This window comes from Balaenoptera ricei, chromosome 1 (genome assembly GCF_028023285.1).
Source record: "Balaenoptera ricei isolate mBalRic1 chromosome 1, mBalRic1.hap2, whole genome shotgun sequence".
NCBI lineage: Eukaryota > Metazoa > Chordata > Mammalia > Artiodactyla > Balaenopteridae > Balaenoptera > Balaenoptera ricei.
This window is the reverse complement of record NC_082639.1, coordinates 68,114,656-68,131,145: the sequence shown is the minus strand read 5'-3', so window position 1 is coordinate 68,131,145 and position 16,490 is coordinate 68,114,656. Positions and strand designations below refer to the sequence as shown.

Below are 16,490 nucleotides of genomic sequence, written 5' to 3'. Positions count from 1 at the left end.
GTCCACGAGAAGCCGCTCCTTCCTCGCGCTGGTTTTCTACGTGTGTGTTTGGTTTTGGTTTTGGTTTTCCAGCATACCAAGAGTCACCCCCGCTACCAGACAGTAACATAAATGAGTGAAAGGGGAGGGTGGGAACTGAGGATATCTCCCAGGAGGCACCCTATGCAGGCCACTCCAGTAACCGACTGCTCTGTGGGAAGGTAGGCCCTGCACAGCCAGATCTTCTATTTGTTTGCAAAGAAGATGAACACTCAGTTTTGTGCCAACCTCCTGATTTTTAACTTTTGGCAACGAAATCAAACTTTAAAAAACGACATAATGTGCTCCGCAACAAGAGAAGCCACCGCAATGAGAAGACTGCGTGCCGCAACGAAGAGTAGCCCCTGCTCGCCGCAACTAGAGAAAGCCCGCGCACAGCGAGGATGACCCAACACAGCCAAAAATAAATTAATAATAAATTAAAAATAAAAATAAAAACAACGTAATGGCAAAAATAAAAAATTTGTGGATCAGATTCTAATCATAGGCCACCAGTTTATAACTTCTGCAGGTATCCCGAGTCCTCTTGACTGAGGACTCTGGCAGCAGTTTGGGGCAGGGATGGAGGCGGGGGTGAGGAGACGCAGCACCAAGCCTGGGAGGTAACTGAGCTCCAATGCGGAGTCACAGGGCAGGCCGCAGTGTACGAGCAGGTGGTGAGGTCTATACAAAGCTCTCAAAACATGGGCGTCAAGTGGCCTGCACAGACACATCCTTCCTTAGAATCTAGGATAATTCCCATCTTCAGCAAGTCCTGTTTCACTGTTGGGGATGTATTCCAAGGTGACTAAGGATTTTACATGTTAATTTTCACCTGCATTTGAGGACAGAGCCACCAAAACATAAAACACATAAGTTTTCCTCTGAGAGTGAAATTATTCAAAATAATCATGCAATAAATAGGGTGGTTCCCCGAAGCCTAAACCTCTAAACGGTAGCTGACAGTGATCACGCCGACCACGTTGACCAGAGAGGTGCTCAGGAGACCAGAGCTGTGTCAGCACGTCTGCAGCATTTGCCTTGCCACCCACACTGTGTCCCGTCCGAGGGAAGAACAGATTAACAGGAGACGCTCACTCAGCACAGCGTTTCCAAAAGAATGCCCAGCGAAAAAGATGAGGTCAGCCTGCCACCAGCGCTGTCCAGGATTCTATACTCCCCAGTCTGGAGTCACATACAGACCTACAGTGGTCAAGACAGCCTCACCTTAATGATGCTAACCTCCAAGATAAACAACCTTACACCCGCACTCCCCCTATCACGCACTCTACCCACCGCGATTTCACCAAGCAACCTGCCCTGTACAATTTGTCTTCCCATATAAATTTCCTACAGGGTGGCAAATGAAGCACTCAGCTAACACGTGTGTTTGGTTTACAACTACATATACATTTCGAACTGTAAAGTAATACACTGGCATTCTGACTTAACAACAAGTCTTTTGTAAGTTTGGCAAGCAAGGTATAACCCTGGAAAATTGCACAGGTTCTGGATACACTGAAGAAGTTAAAGGTTCCTGGGATGTACGAAGCTAAGGACCCAGACTCTGGAACGTGGGAACTTCAAGAAGGAATTGTCATCCAGGCTTGAGAAGTCGGCCAGCCGCCCTAGATGATGTCTCTGCTTACCTGGCTCTTACCTGCATCACCAGTAGCTAAAAGGGAAAGTGAAATGTAGAACGGAATTTTTTTTACTAGGCTTTTTTTTTTTTAATTTTTAATTTATTTATATTTTTAATTCGTTAGTTAATTTATTTTTGGCTGCGTTGGGTCTCCGTTGCTGCGCACGGGCTTTCTCTAGTTGCGGTGTGCATGCTTCTCGTCGTGGTGGCTTCTCTTGTTGTGGAGCACAGGCTCTAGGCATGCAGGCTTCAGTAGTTGTGGCACCTGGGCTTCAGTAGTTGTGGCGCATGGGCTCTAGAGCGCAGGGTCAGTAGTTGTGGCGCATGGGCTTAGTTGCTCCACGGCACGTGGGATCTTCCCGGACCAGGGCTCGAACCCGTGTCCCCTGCATTGGCAGGCGGATTCTTAACCACTGCGCCACCAGGGAAGCCCCTAGGCTTTATTTTTTTAAGCAGTTTTAAGTTCATAACAAATTGAGAAGACAGAGCTGTCCCATACACCTCTTGCCTCCACATATGCATCACCTCCCCCATGATCAATACCCCTCACCACGGGGCTACATTCGGTATAATCAATGAACCTACATGGACATATCATATCACCTAAAGTTCATAGTTACGTTAGGGTTCACTCCTGGTGTTGTACATTCTGTGGGTTTGGAAGAATGAATAATGACATGTATCCACCATCAGAGTATCATCCAGAGTAGTTTCATTGCCCTAAAAATCCTCTGTGCTCTGCTTGTGCACCCCAGATTTTTTTTTTAATCATTACATGTTTGTCATCTTCTCCTCGAAAGTGTTATCTCAAAACTAACCACTTGGTGGCACCAAAACAAAAGTTAAAATTTCACTTCTGGCTTAGACCAGCCTCCAGAAAGGCGGTTCTTGTGGCTAAAGAAATAGAAGCCATGTTTCTCCACAATCCTGATTCAGGGAAGTAAATCAACCGGTTTATACAGGAAAACAGGCAGGATGGCCCTGTTCAGCCTCAGGGGGAAAAAAATGTTTTGCTTTTTTAATGTTTGCAAAGGTTGCTAGTCTGGCCTACTTTTAGGGCGCTGGCCGGTCTAAGCTTGTCGAACCAACCAGGCCAAGTCCTAGATCAGTCACTTCACTTCTCATGAACGGGTTTGCATGAGGCCTCTCTTGGGGCTGAATGATGAGAGGGATGCAGTTCACACAGGAGATGCTGGTAGTCGGCCTGCAGGTCGAAGGATTCACTAGACTCAGGGCTCCCCTCCTGTGTCACTTAGGGCACAGGACACTCACAGCTCGGGGGTACACAGCTGCTCCCACAGCTGAGTGGGATGTCGCCAAGAAGCAGTCATCTTAGTTCCAAACCCTTTTGTGGCAACTGTATCTGTTACTCTAATTACATAATTGAATTTAAAACTACGTGAGCTGATGAAGTAAGTGTGAAACACCAAGTTATTATTACTAGGAAAACTAGGTTAACTGCTTTGGAAAGACTCCATAAGGGCGAGTTGCAAAAAAAAAAAAAAAGGTGTGGGCAAAATGATGCTAGGAGATTAGGAAAAATATCTTTAAACATCCAGCATTTCACATATCTGGCTTTTAGATATCAAACAGAACCCATAGATGTGCATTCAGGTTCTGATTACTAAAGCAAGATTTCATAGAACTCCAATTTGTGTCCTCTACTCAAAGAGCTTTTTACATCTAAAGAGTAGTAAAAGAATGCATATTTATATGTTTTAAAATAAAATGTTTATATCCACTTGTGTCATTCTTTATGATACCATTTTAACTGGCATTTTCAATAAACAGACCAACCCCCAGTCCCTGCTACATCGTGAAGGTCAGGGGAGAGATGGGGAAATGGAGAAGACAGCAAGATGTCTTGTCTCTAGTCCCACCCTGAGCCCCAGGGGAAGAAGAGCGCTGACAGCAGCCAAGGCCCTATCTTCAGGCAGAACACATGCAAGTGGTTTAGATCCCCAAGGGACACAGGGTGACAGTGAGGAGGGTGGGCATTCTCCTGCTTCTGCACAGAACAAGATCTTGTTCTGGTCCCACGAGGGCCCAAGTTGGCCTGGAGTACAATTCATAGCAGGGGCAGAGCCTTGATTTCCACGAGAGGGAGGCACATACGGACACCTCTGTGTCCAGCAAGAGACAGACTTCAGAATCAGAGAACCTGAGTTAAAACCCAGCTCCACCATTTACAAATTGTGAGAACTTAAGGAATAAGTCCTTATCTGTACAAGAACACTACTGAAACCAAGTGAGGCCCTGTGGGGCTCCCAGGCACAAAGGCCTTTTTGTCCCGTTTCTTGTAGGCAAGGCTCTAGCCTCCATGACCTTCCCTGAGTTCCAAAGGGCAGATTCCAACAGTTGCTAATCAAGGGAGGAGCAGCCATGAAACCACCTGAGGCAAGATTAAAGGGACCAGGGCTTCCCTGGTGGCGCAGTGGTTGAGAATCTGCCTGCCAATGCAGGGGACACGGGTTCGAGCCTTGGTCTGGGAAGATCCCACATGCCGCGGAGCAACTGGGCCCGTGAGCCACAACCACTGAGCCTGCGCGTCTGGAGCCTGTGCTCCGCAACAAGAGAGGCCGCGATAGTGAGAGGCCCACGCACAGCGATGAAGAGTGGCCCCCACTTGCCGCAACTAGAGAAAGCCCTCGCACAGAAACGAAGACCCAACACAGCCAATAAATAAATAAATAAATAAATAAAATTTAAAAAATGATGGCCAGATGGCAACTCAGGCAGGACTTTGCAGGATGTGTATACCAATGACCTTCAGCACTGCAGGCCCAGAAATGTTTTTTTCCAGTGTTCCCAGAACTGACCTGAGTCTTAGGGATTGATTCACACTAACCAAATTCACAAGAACAGGTGTCATACATCAATGTATTAATCATAGGGAGGGATGGTATCAAAGGTCCAAGTGGGTTCCCATGCTTCATTCTCATGAACCCAAAACTTCCTGGGGAAAATGTCCAAGCAGAGACCCAGCCATGAAGGTCTAAGACAGCAAGGCTAAGTGGGAAAAGGGAAGGGATCATGGTCCAGGCCATGAGTTCCAAGACTCCAAAAGCAAGGAGTGGAGAGTTGATGTTTTAGAGTCCCTCCCAACTGGGTGACTCTCAGTTTACCAGGCCTCTACCCCTCTTGGGAATAATTCACTTGAAACTTTCTTCCCACTGGGTACCTGAGAAGCTTAGTGTGCATGGATGATACCAGAGAAAAGGACTTGGGCACAAAGGATAATTCTCACAGTCCAAGGCTGCAAACAGGTAGTTCAGTGACATGTGGTCCACAGACATGTTTGTGAAGTGTGCAACGTTATCAGATTTTTTAAATTAGTTGCCAACTTTTAAAAGTTGGGTGATTTCTCATCAAAATTCAAATTTTAACTTTCTCTTGGAGACTGACGCATGCCTACAAAACAATAATAATTAGGGTCGACAACTTTACTTTGGGGTTTGCAGCTCTCTGCCCTCATTTTCAGACAATCTCTCAAGGTATAGAATTTCTCACTACATATGGCTATAAAGCGTTATATGCTGTTTCATATACTAGTGTTATTCTTCGAGTGCAGTCTTATTTCAAAGGAATAAATATACACACATACATCTACACTATAATTCATCTAGGGGCAAAAACATAGATCATCTGGGAAAATTAAAGGTAACTTTTTTAACTGATCATTTAATATGTCCCAGGTACTAGAAATTCTTGATAAGTTCTCTTATTTAATCTTCACAACACTATTACAAGGTAGGTATTACTCTAATTTTACAACTAAACTTACAGTTGAGGCTTGGAGTAGTAAGATGATTTCACCAAGGTCATAGACAACTGGTAAATGGTAGAGCTGGGCTACCCCAGAGCCACTGCCTGATTTTATATTCTATTAAAGATTATGAGTTGCCATTGGTAACAGACATTAGTTGGCTGTCTTCTCAGTACCCAGTGGTCATGAGGATCACTGTGGTTCAGGGGAAGCTGATTGCTCCCAGCTTCAGGGATGGGACACACGAATGGGCCAAGCTAACTGATCCCCTTCATCACAGTGATTGTTTCAGGGGTGGACATGTGAACAAAGGTAAGTCAGAAAAAAATCTAAGGACTTTTGCTCGAAATTCTGAGGCAAGGACACTCTCTTTTTCTGTTCTATGTAAATAAGGAAGCACATGGTCCCAGCCATTGCTGATCACCATCTTGGGGTACGTTAAGGACATATGGATGACGAAGCTGATGCCTCAGGCAGCAGAGCAGAAAGGAAGGGCAAGAAACGGGGTCCTGATCACATTGTACGGGCCCTACATAGAGCTTTGCTAATGCCGGCGTCACTCACGGACGGTTGATTTATAAGCTTCCCTTTTCTGCATTAGCCAGGGTCGCAAGGTTTTCCACTGTTTCCAATACCTCACAGATACAGAATTGTGTCTGAGCAATGAAGCAACCCTTCTAAAGAGACCTTCCAGTGCTTGGACATACATGAATGGCACTGTCCATAAACAGCTGGTGTGCTCCCTTCCCTACCTCCACCCCCGACTCTCTCTCTCTCTCTCTCTCTCTCTCTGCCTCTCTCTCTCTCTCTCTCTCTCTGTCTCTCTCTCTCTCTGTCTCTCTCTGTCTCTGTCTCTCTCTCTCTCTCTGTCTCTCTCTCTCTGTCTCTCTCTCTCTCTGTCTCTCTCTGTCTCTGTCTCTCTCTCTCTCTCTCTGTCTCTCTCTCTCTGTCTCTCTCTGTCTCTCTCTCTCTCTCTCTGTCTGTCTCTCTGTCTCTCTCTCTCTGTGTCTCTCTGTCTGTCTCTCTCTGTGTCTCTCTCTCTGTCTCTGTCTCTCTCTCTCTCTCTCTGTCTCTCTTTCTGTCTCTCTCTCTGTCTCTCTCTCTGTCTCTCTCTCTCTGTCTCTCTCTGTCTCTGTCTCTCTCTCTGTCTCTGTCTCTCTCTCTGTCTCTGTCTCTCTCTCTCTCTGTGTCTCTCTCTCTCTCTGTCTCTCTCTCTCTGTCTCTGTCTCTGTCTCTCTCTCTGTCTCTCTCTCTCTCTCTGTCTCTCTCTGTCTCTGTCTCTCTCTCTCTCCCCCCCACCCCCTTTCTCAGAGTAGCTGACATAAAATCTAGCTTTGCCCCAGAATTTAAAACTTTAACTATTCATTCCCTTTTTCTATGTCTCCTTCCTCTCTCCAACATTCTTCAGACTTTTTTAGAATTGCTATGGTGTTGTTTTTGTTTTGATCGAGCTGGTAGGGTGCTGGGGCGGATAAGAAGGAAAAGGAGATAAGTGGATGCCGCATACACAAGGTGGCTATCAGATCAAAAGGGCTGGCAACGCATGACCCAATCCACCCAAAAAAAAAAAGGCTACACAAAGCTGCTCTTAACTGTTCCTTTGATGAGACTGAACAGTGCATGACAAGTGTTAGAAGGGAAATAACTATGCCCAAAATCATCTTGTTCTTTAGGTAAGGTGTCATTTGAGAAAAACTCAACCCTAGTTTCATAACTCCCTGAAATTACAGGCAAAAGTTAATGTGCATCTCTGGGATAGTTTTAATCCAGAGGGGATTGTGTCACCAAAAATATTACAAACCTCAGGACTCTAACACGAGGAAAAAAGGATGGCTAAAGTATTTTTATTCTTTTATACTTATTTTATTCCATAGCATGATCTTATGGGAATTCAAAAATCAAAAATTGTTCACTTTTATTCATGGTTTATTACACATATTTTCCTCCACCTTTTAAAAAGTTTAGTAGTTACAAAAACAATCCTGCCAGCCTTCCCTGGTGGCGCAGTGGTTAAGAATCCACCTGCCAATGCAGGAGACACGGGTTCGAGCCCTGCTCCGGGAAGATCCCATGTGCTGCGGAGCAACTAAGCCCGTGCGCCACAACTACTCAGCCTGTGTTCTAGAGCCCACAAGCCACAACTACTGAGCCCGAGTGCCACAACTACTGAAGCCCGTGCGCCTTTACCCATGCTCCACAACAAGAGAAGCCCCCCAATGAGAAGCCCGAGCACCGCAACAAAGAGTAGCCCCCGCTCACCGCAACTAGAGAAAAGCCCACACGCAGCAACAAAGACCCAACGCAGCCAAAAATAAACATAAATAAATAAATTAAATTAAATGTCTGGTTCATATAAAAAAAAAACCACAATCCTGTCAATTTTAAAAGTTGATACAATGTAATCTACCACATTTCTAACATGGAACCATTTAAGATAATGTTAAAGAAAGCTGTTTAAAATGAGTATGATCATACAATTAAAAATTATAAAGCTACTAAAAGTGGAATGATTCCGTTTCTCTGCTTCCTAGACTAGGAATGCTAGACACTTCTTTTTTAAATAATTGTTTTCTGGTTATAAAAGTTAATATTTTGTATTTAAAACGTGAGAAACACAAGAAACCTAAAGAAACAAGTCATTCATAAACACACCACCAGAGATAACTGTTAACATTTCAATATACATATACCGCAAGTCACTTTTCTTCTACATGTAAAGATACTTTTTTACAAAAAAGGGGATTTTACTGTACATTGTTTTGTAATCTGTCTTTTCACTTAATATATCAAACATTTGCCCATACACAAAGGGAACTGTTTATCTGCTTAACTTTTTCTGAAGACATACTCTGACAATTTTGAGTATAATTTGTCAGATCGATTTTCTTACAATTACATGACACTTCCCATTATACAATGGGAAGAATGTGTATTATTAGAAAAAGAGCAATTACACCAATAAGTGAAATTATCTTCACACTGTTCTACCATCTTAAGGAAGCCACTTCCACGTTAGCCTCAGTTTTGACCCCTTCATCCTACACGGCTATTTTAATTACTAAGCTTACAAACAGCTAAGAACTATTATCTACCTTCCACTCATGGTTGTTATTAATTCCAAAGGCTCCTTAAACATTGTAGTTCTAAGAAATCAATCACTGTTTAGGGTAAGTGACATGGGAAATACAGACTACAGAGTTTTCAGTATTATAGATTATAATAATTTCACCTTTCTTAGATTCAAAACATGAGCATTTAATAAGTTTTCCCTTAGTGAGAGTTTATAGCTAGAGTAGAAAAGAGTGAATATTTAGCCTGGGTCTTTATCCAGCTGAGTCTTTACACTGAAAACACATTTGTCGGTTACACCCAGCACTCATCTAACACATCTGCCACACCCCACAAAAGAGAACTTGGCTCTTCATTTATCTTCTTCCATAGTATCTTTGTGGTAAATGCCAAACCAATGTCTAGCTAGATATAAGAAAGGCAGAACAAACTCTATGACATGAAAAGATGATTAATTGGCATGTTCTAGCCCCCAAATTTGTCACTGTGAGTGCTTTAAACCTTTGCCAAAAAATACATGAAAGAGAGTGCCACTGTCACATAAAATGCAATACATCTAAAATTAAACTTCTCTCCCTGACTTTCTCCCAAACCACTACTACATCCAATGGCCCCATTTCCAATGATCACTTTTATCACAGGCTCCAACGATAGAAACCTGGGGTTACATTTGCTTCTTCCAAACCTTATCTCTCCCTCTTTTAGCTAAAGTGCATCAACCCATCTCTAACCTCTATTTGTGCCTCTGCAGTATTACTCAGGCTTTCTTCTTTCATGCGAATTCCCGCTGCTGCCTCCGATACCAGCCCTTATTATTTCCTCCTGGAATACTGCAGCAGCTTCTGACGTGGTTTCTCCTCTAATCAAATACAGCCAACATTCCTCCTCCGGGCTTAACTCCCCAAAGTCTATTTCATCATTCATTCTTCAGTTCTAATATCTCAATGATTCCCTATTATCCCCTCCAACAAGCTCAGGTTCCCCACCTAGTTTTCAGAGATCTTCTTAACATGGCCTGGAGCTGTTTTTGCAGCCTGATTTGCTGCAGTCCCTCCAAGACTCTTTTCCACAGGAAACCCTCCTTCCTTGTCTGTACTTCCCCTGCCATCCTGCAAGGCCAAGTTCAAGTGCAATCTTCTTCAGGAATCTTTCTCACCTACTCATATCCTTCCCCTCTTTAAACACCCACTTAAATGTCTGTAGTGGATTTAAATTTTTGCTCCACAGTTCTGGAGAAAAGAAATGTCAGGCTGAATCTGACTGGGAGCCCCTCACTCCACAGGTTTGGTGAGAAACTGAGTCTTGGTTTTGCTTTGGGAGTCTCCCCTTCTCGGGATCCAGAGGGCTGATGTGGTGCTCAGTCCAACACAGATCCTACCCTGAAGCTCGACCTCCAAGTCAGTGTGTCCAAGCCCAGGGCACAGGGCCTCTTTCACCTCAGATGGCAAGGTCACAGCTCTCACAGCCCTGATATCCCTTTGCAACTCTATCAGGAGTCCTATCACTTCTCATGGGGAGTTACATGGGAATGGGACACTGGTCCTTGATACTGGTGGGGCATGCTAGATAAGCCATCTGTCCCATGGCTTATCGCTTTGGGAAAATTCTTTTGCAATCTTACCACTGCTCCCAGCCTCCCTCACTCTCAGCTTCAGGACCCTTCCCCATCATGGACAAATCAGCTCTCAGCTGAACTGCCCTTCGTTTAAATCTGCATTACAGCACGTATCATATGGTCTGCATTATAGTCTAAGAGGCAGTAACACATACTGTTAAGCGCAGAAGCCTCAGGAGCAAACAGGAATGGAGTACTATACTTGCACTGAATGACCTCAGGGAGGTATTTAACTGCCCAAAGTCTCAGTTTACTTATCTAGAAAACCTTCATAGGAATGACACAAGGATTGAATCAGGCCAGAATAGAAGTCCTAGTAGCAACGACTTACATTTATGTAGCACTGTGTGCCAAGCACTATTCTAAGTGCTTTACGTATTTTAACACATTCAATCCCTACAATACTTTATGGATAAGTAAACAGGCATAGAAGGGAGAAAGTAAGTAGTCCAAGATCACATAGGAAGTAAGCAGCAGAGGTAGGAATTCAACCCAAGCACTTTGGCTCAGAATCTATGCTTTTAACCGTTATACCATATTGCTTCTAATAAGCAATTGCTTCAAATGGTAGCTATTCCGGCTATTGATAAACTACCTGATTCTTAATGTATCTGCCTCCTTATGTAAATTGGAAGCTCCTTGAGGACAGTAAACATGCTGACTCATCCATAACAGCTGTGAGGGAGCTGGCTCTGGACACTCACTGCAGGGGTTAGAAGCCTACCTCCCTCGTTCACGAGCTAACTCTAAAATCTTAGACAGATTGCTTAACTTTTTAGAATGGTTGTAAGAATTAAATTATTTCCGACTTAGAAAAGTGAACGGCAGCTATGACAATGACATACTGATATATTTCATTATTTGATATGAGATGTGATTTACCATTTGTCTTTCCAGGATCCAGAAGAGTGCCAGGGTTCTCAACAAATATTTGCTAATCACCAACTCACCCACATTGTTTGTCTTGCTTCATGTGGGGTTCATCTTGTTTCTAAAATTACTCCTTAAAGAAAGGGCTACACCTTCAAGATAGTATCAATAGTAATAGTAGCAGCTAACTTCTACCAAAGACTTATATGCACCAGGGACTGTTCTATGATTGTTTTTGCGTGTTTAATCATTTAATCCTCACAACGGCCCAATGTGGTCGATACTATTATCTTTACTTTTTGTGTGAGGAAACCAAAGCACAGAAAGGTTAATCCACCCAATGTCACATTAACACACAGCCCATATGTGGCAGAGTCTACATACTTAACTACTTACACTTTGTTGTCCCTTTTGTAACTTTTTTCGTATTCCACAGGATATTTAGTAGAATTCAGTATATATAAAAGTACCGAACTTCCCTGGTGGCACAGTGGTTAAGAATCCGCCTGCCAACGCAGGGGACACAGGTTCGAACCCTGGTCCGCGAAGATCCCACATGCCGCAGAGCAACTAAGCCTGTGCACCACAGCTACTGAGCCTGTGCTCTAGAGCCCACACGCCACAACTACTGAAACCCGTGTGCCTAGAGCCCATGCTCCGCAACAAGAGAAGCCACCGCAATGAGAAGCTCACACACCGCAACGAACAGTAGCCCCCGCTCACCGCAACTAGAGAAAGCCTGCGCAGCAACGAAGACCCAACGCAGCCAAAAATAATTAATTAATTAATTAATTAATTTAAAAAGAAAAAAAAAAGTACCAAAAGCACTGTTGCTTGAAAAATGTTCACTCGAAATAGCATGAATAGTAGAGAGTATTTTTTAAATGTTTGATGTGTCTATCTAAAAAGTCATAAAACTTAAGAGCCAAAGTTCCTCTTAATAGCAAATAGACTTAGTCTTTGAAAATGAGCACATCAGTTAAGCTGAATCACGAAGATGAGGTACAAGTTTTCCAGCTGTGAATGACTCAAGGGAATCGGACGTACTTCACATACTGAACATCCTATTCTGATGGGCACATAGCACAGAAATGAGGTCTCTAAAAGAAGACATAGCCCAGAGATCTGTAACAAAATCTAACCCCAAAACAAAGACTATCGATGCTTTAGGAGGCCAACAGTCTTTCAACTCCCTTTCTGTTTTCAAAACACTTCACAGATACATTTCATACCTCCTTCCACAAACCTCTTTCCATAAAGTGGAACAATTACAAATTAAAGAAATTCTCCAGGATAAGTTAAGTGGAGACTTATCTAAATAAAACTGAATCAAAGCCTCGTAACATTTAATAATTAAAAGGCCTCATAAGAAAACAAACCAGTTAAACTAGTCTGATCCTTCAGCCAGTGAAATGGAAGAATTAATTTTCACAGCCTTGGGAAAATCTAGGTTTACAGGGCAAACTCTGAAGGGTTGAGCTCATTGTGGAGACATGTTCCTTTTCACTGGCAAAAGAGAAAAGGAAGTGAGCCATGCCCTAAAAAAATTACCACTAGAGACATTCCAGCCGATACTTGATAAGGATTGGGAAGGCTGCCATCAATTCATGGCTAGAAGATGGAAAATTTGGATCGGAACGCAGCTGACCAGGAGAAACCATGTTAGGTATGAATAAGATTTCCCATTAAATTACAAGTTTTCAACAAGGGGATCATTTAAACCAGTCGCTTTCAAATGTTTTTGTTTTTTTGTTTTCTGTGGTTTTTTTGCTGTGACACACAGTGAGAAATATATATAATACATTATATCATGACATAAATTATATATCTGAAACACCCATATGCGTACACGGAAACATTGAAACTGAAACAGTGCTTACCCTTACTAGGCACAAAGCACTATGAAATTTTCAGTTCTATTCTACTTTGTGTTCTAAACACACTGGTTGAGACCTACTGGCTGAGAAACAGTTATTTAAACCAGCAGAGGAGATTCTGAGGGTATGTTTTATACTAGTCTTTATTCCTCCCTCAGAGTCCCAGAGGCAACTTAGGAAAGCTGCAATGGCGCATCTGCTCTTGGGACAAGTGACTTGTTTCTTGAGCGCTTGGGTAAAGGCCACCCAGAAGCTGGTTCTTCCAAGTCCAGCCATTCCTCACTGTGCTGACTCCTTCTCTTTCTATCCCTTGAAAGCTGGGGTTCCCCCCAGGGCTCTGTTTTTGGCCTTTTTCTCTTATTGCTCTGAGTAACTGGATCTACTTCCATGGCTTCAAGTTACTCAGAAATCCCATTCCCTAGGCCCCAATTCTAAATGCCCATCTACATCTAACACATTTCCAACTGAACTGTCCCACAGATTTCAAACTCTTAAGGCCCAAAATTGTACTGTAAGTGCAATCTCTCTTCCCTGTCTCCTCACCCAAATTTTTCTTTTCTAGTTTTCCTCCTCTCAAGGAATAGCACCACACACAACCCACAAATCCATGGGTCGTCATTTGCAACTTCTTTTCCTATACCTCAACATCCAATGCGTTACCAATTTTACCTTCTTAAATTCAGTGGTATGCAGGTAAATGTTTAACAGTCACCTTTCCAGGTTAAAAAAAAAAAAAAAAAAAAAAAAGCCCTGACTTGCAGCACTTGTCTATTTCTGTGATGCAAATACCTCACCAGAGCCAATTTCAAGCAACCGACTTGATGCCACTGAACATGGAATTGAAAACAGATGAGCACTAATGGCTCCAGCGCACCACCATCTAATCCTCAGAACCATTTCTTACCTCCATGCCTACTGGCACTGCCTCCAGATTTCATCTTGCTTCTCCTCAACACAATAGAGTCTTTATTGACTTCCTGACCTTTTACTCATACCCTACCTCTCTGACATAGTCTCCAAAATACCTCTCTAAAATCCAGGTCTCATTATGCTTCTCCCCTGCCTAAACCCCTTCAGTGGTTCTCCGCTGTCCACTCTTTATCTATATACATAAGGCCCTTGATAATTTGGTGCCCACTGACTCTTGGGCTTTGTCTCTTGCCACACCACCACCTATAACCTCTATTCCAATCACACCCACATACATCATATTCTAAGATATATGATACTGCTTCATGCTTCTGCACCTTTGTTTATTCTATTCCTACTCCCTAGGACAACCTTCCCTGATTTGTTCATTGAGTAAGCCTCTTAAGATTCAGCTCAAATTCCTTCTCCAGGAAGCTTTTCCTAAACTCCTTGGTTGGTTTGATGTATCCCACTTTTAGACCTCCAGTACATTCTATCACCTCTAACACCCTCTATTGAAATTTTTTCATATCCATCTCTTCTCACTAGACATGAGTTTCTTTTTTTTTTTTCTTTTCTTTTCTTCTTTTTTTTTTTGGTTGTGTTGGGTCTTCGTTGCTGCGCGGGCTTTCTCTAGTTGCAGCGAGCGGGGGCTACTCTTCGTTGCAGTGCGTGGGCTTCTCATTGTGGTGGCTTCTCTTGTTGCAGAGCATGGGCTTCAGTAGTTGTGGCATGCAGGCTTCAGTAGTTGTGGCTTGCAGGCTCTAGAGGGCAAGCTCAGTAGTTGTGGCGCACGGGCTTAGTTGCTCCGTGGCATGTGGGATCTTCCCGGACCAGGTATTGAACCCGTGTCCCCTGCACTGGCAGGTGGACTGTTAACCACTGTGCCACCAGGGAAGTCCCTAGACATGCATTTCTTGAAGGCAAGAACTGGATCTTATTTATGGAATACCAAGTATGTAGTACGGTGATGGAGCACAGTAGGTTCTCGACAAACAGTGACTATTATCCCAGCAACTAGCACCCTAAGACCAGTATATACTAATTACTCAAATATTCATTGAATGAAAACATATTGGTATGTTCTTGCCATCTGCCCAAGGCCAAAGGACTGCTAAGACACCCAACCTATACCTTCTATATTGTCAGAAAGTCCAAGATCTACTGCCATAGTCAAGGAACTTGCACTATATTTTCTTTTTTTGCTTATTGGCCTCTGTATTAGTTTCCTGGGGCTGCCATAACAAAGGACCACATGGCTTAAACAACAAAAACTTATTTTCCTACAGTTATGGGGGCTAGAAGTCTGTTACCAGGGTTACTTTCTTCTGAGGTCTCTCTCCTTGGCTTGCAGTTGGCTGTCTTCATGTTCACAAGGCATTCGCCCCCTACATGTCTCCGTGTCCAATTTTTCTCTTCTTGTAAATACACCAGTCATATTGGACCAGGGGGCCACCCTAATGACCTCATTTTAACTTAGTTACCTCTTTAAAGATCCTATCTCCAAATATTGTCACATTCTGAGGTACTGGAGATTAGGACTTCAACACACAAATTTTAGGGGGACACAATTCAGTCCATAACAGCTTCCTACTACACTGTGAGCTTCTCAAAAGGCAGGAGCTATAACTTAGGCTTTTTTTCTTAGTATCTGCTAGGCATAGCAGAGTACCTGGAGCACAGCAGATTCTCAAATTATTTGTGGGATACATAAATGAAGGACCTTCCAGGAGTGTAGTCCAAATCTATGGAGTGAGGTCCCTTCCAAATTTGGTAGCCAGCACCAAGAAGAATATGGCTTTAGCCTTTCCCTGAAAGAAAGTTAACGATACTGTCATGGTCTCCAGATAGCCCACTGCCAAACAGCCATCTATATAGCACCCAAAACTTAGTAGAATAATAAAATCCTTAAGACTAGACACCCAAAGCCAGTTGACAATACCCTCCTCCCTCCAGACTCATTCTGATACACCAGACTGACAGCATCATGCATGGATAGAGTCAGATTCAAAGTCAAGAGAAAACAAACACTTCTCCACCTAAAGAACAAGATGTAAAAGCTTAGACAAATGGTTAAATGGACATCTGCCTTTTCCTACCCAAAAGGAAACTTCCTCCCCTTCACTGTTCTGTGTGATTTTGGTGGGCCTGTCAATTATGTAGCCTGCCTTCCTCACTATCAAGACAGACACACGACCTAATAAGTACTCCCCTCCCAGGAATTTGAATCCTAAGTTGGGTAACATGAAGACAGGAAATAACTTCAGGGAGTCAGTTAAGCCAGTACCATGAAGGGTTCCTGGTTCACACATCCCTGAAACAGCCTCAGTTCCTACCTTTCCAAGACTTGATTGAACTGTCTTTGTTTCTGAGACCTACTTGAGAGTCTTTCCCAAAAATGTCTTTTCCTTCAATTAGATAGTGCTTATTCTGTAGCTCTCAAAGAATCTTGACACATATAGTGGCCCCTAGAAGTGGGGTGTGGGTAGTGGTGGATGTAAAATATGGAAATAAAACAGGCAGTAAGGATTCCCTCATCAGTGGTTAAGAAGTTGTGTTCATCATACCTCCTATGCCAGCACAAAGCAGCCAACTACATTATTCCCTCCTATATTTTGGGACACAGTCCACATGCCTCCCCAGCCTAAATCTTTGGGAAGTTGATAGGAAAATCTCAAGATACTGGAGTGTGTGGCTATTTCTGACAGCTTTTGGTAAAGTCCC

At 43.2% G+C, this 16,490-nt stretch overlaps 1 protein-coding gene across 1 annotated transcript in view; it reads right to left on the bottom strand.

Moving 5' to 3' along the window:
* Positions 1-16,490, bottom strand: part of GIPC2 (GIPC PDZ domain containing family member 2) — an 86,897-nt gene that overhangs the window by 29,611 nt on the left and 40,796 nt on the right. The window lies entirely within an intron of this gene.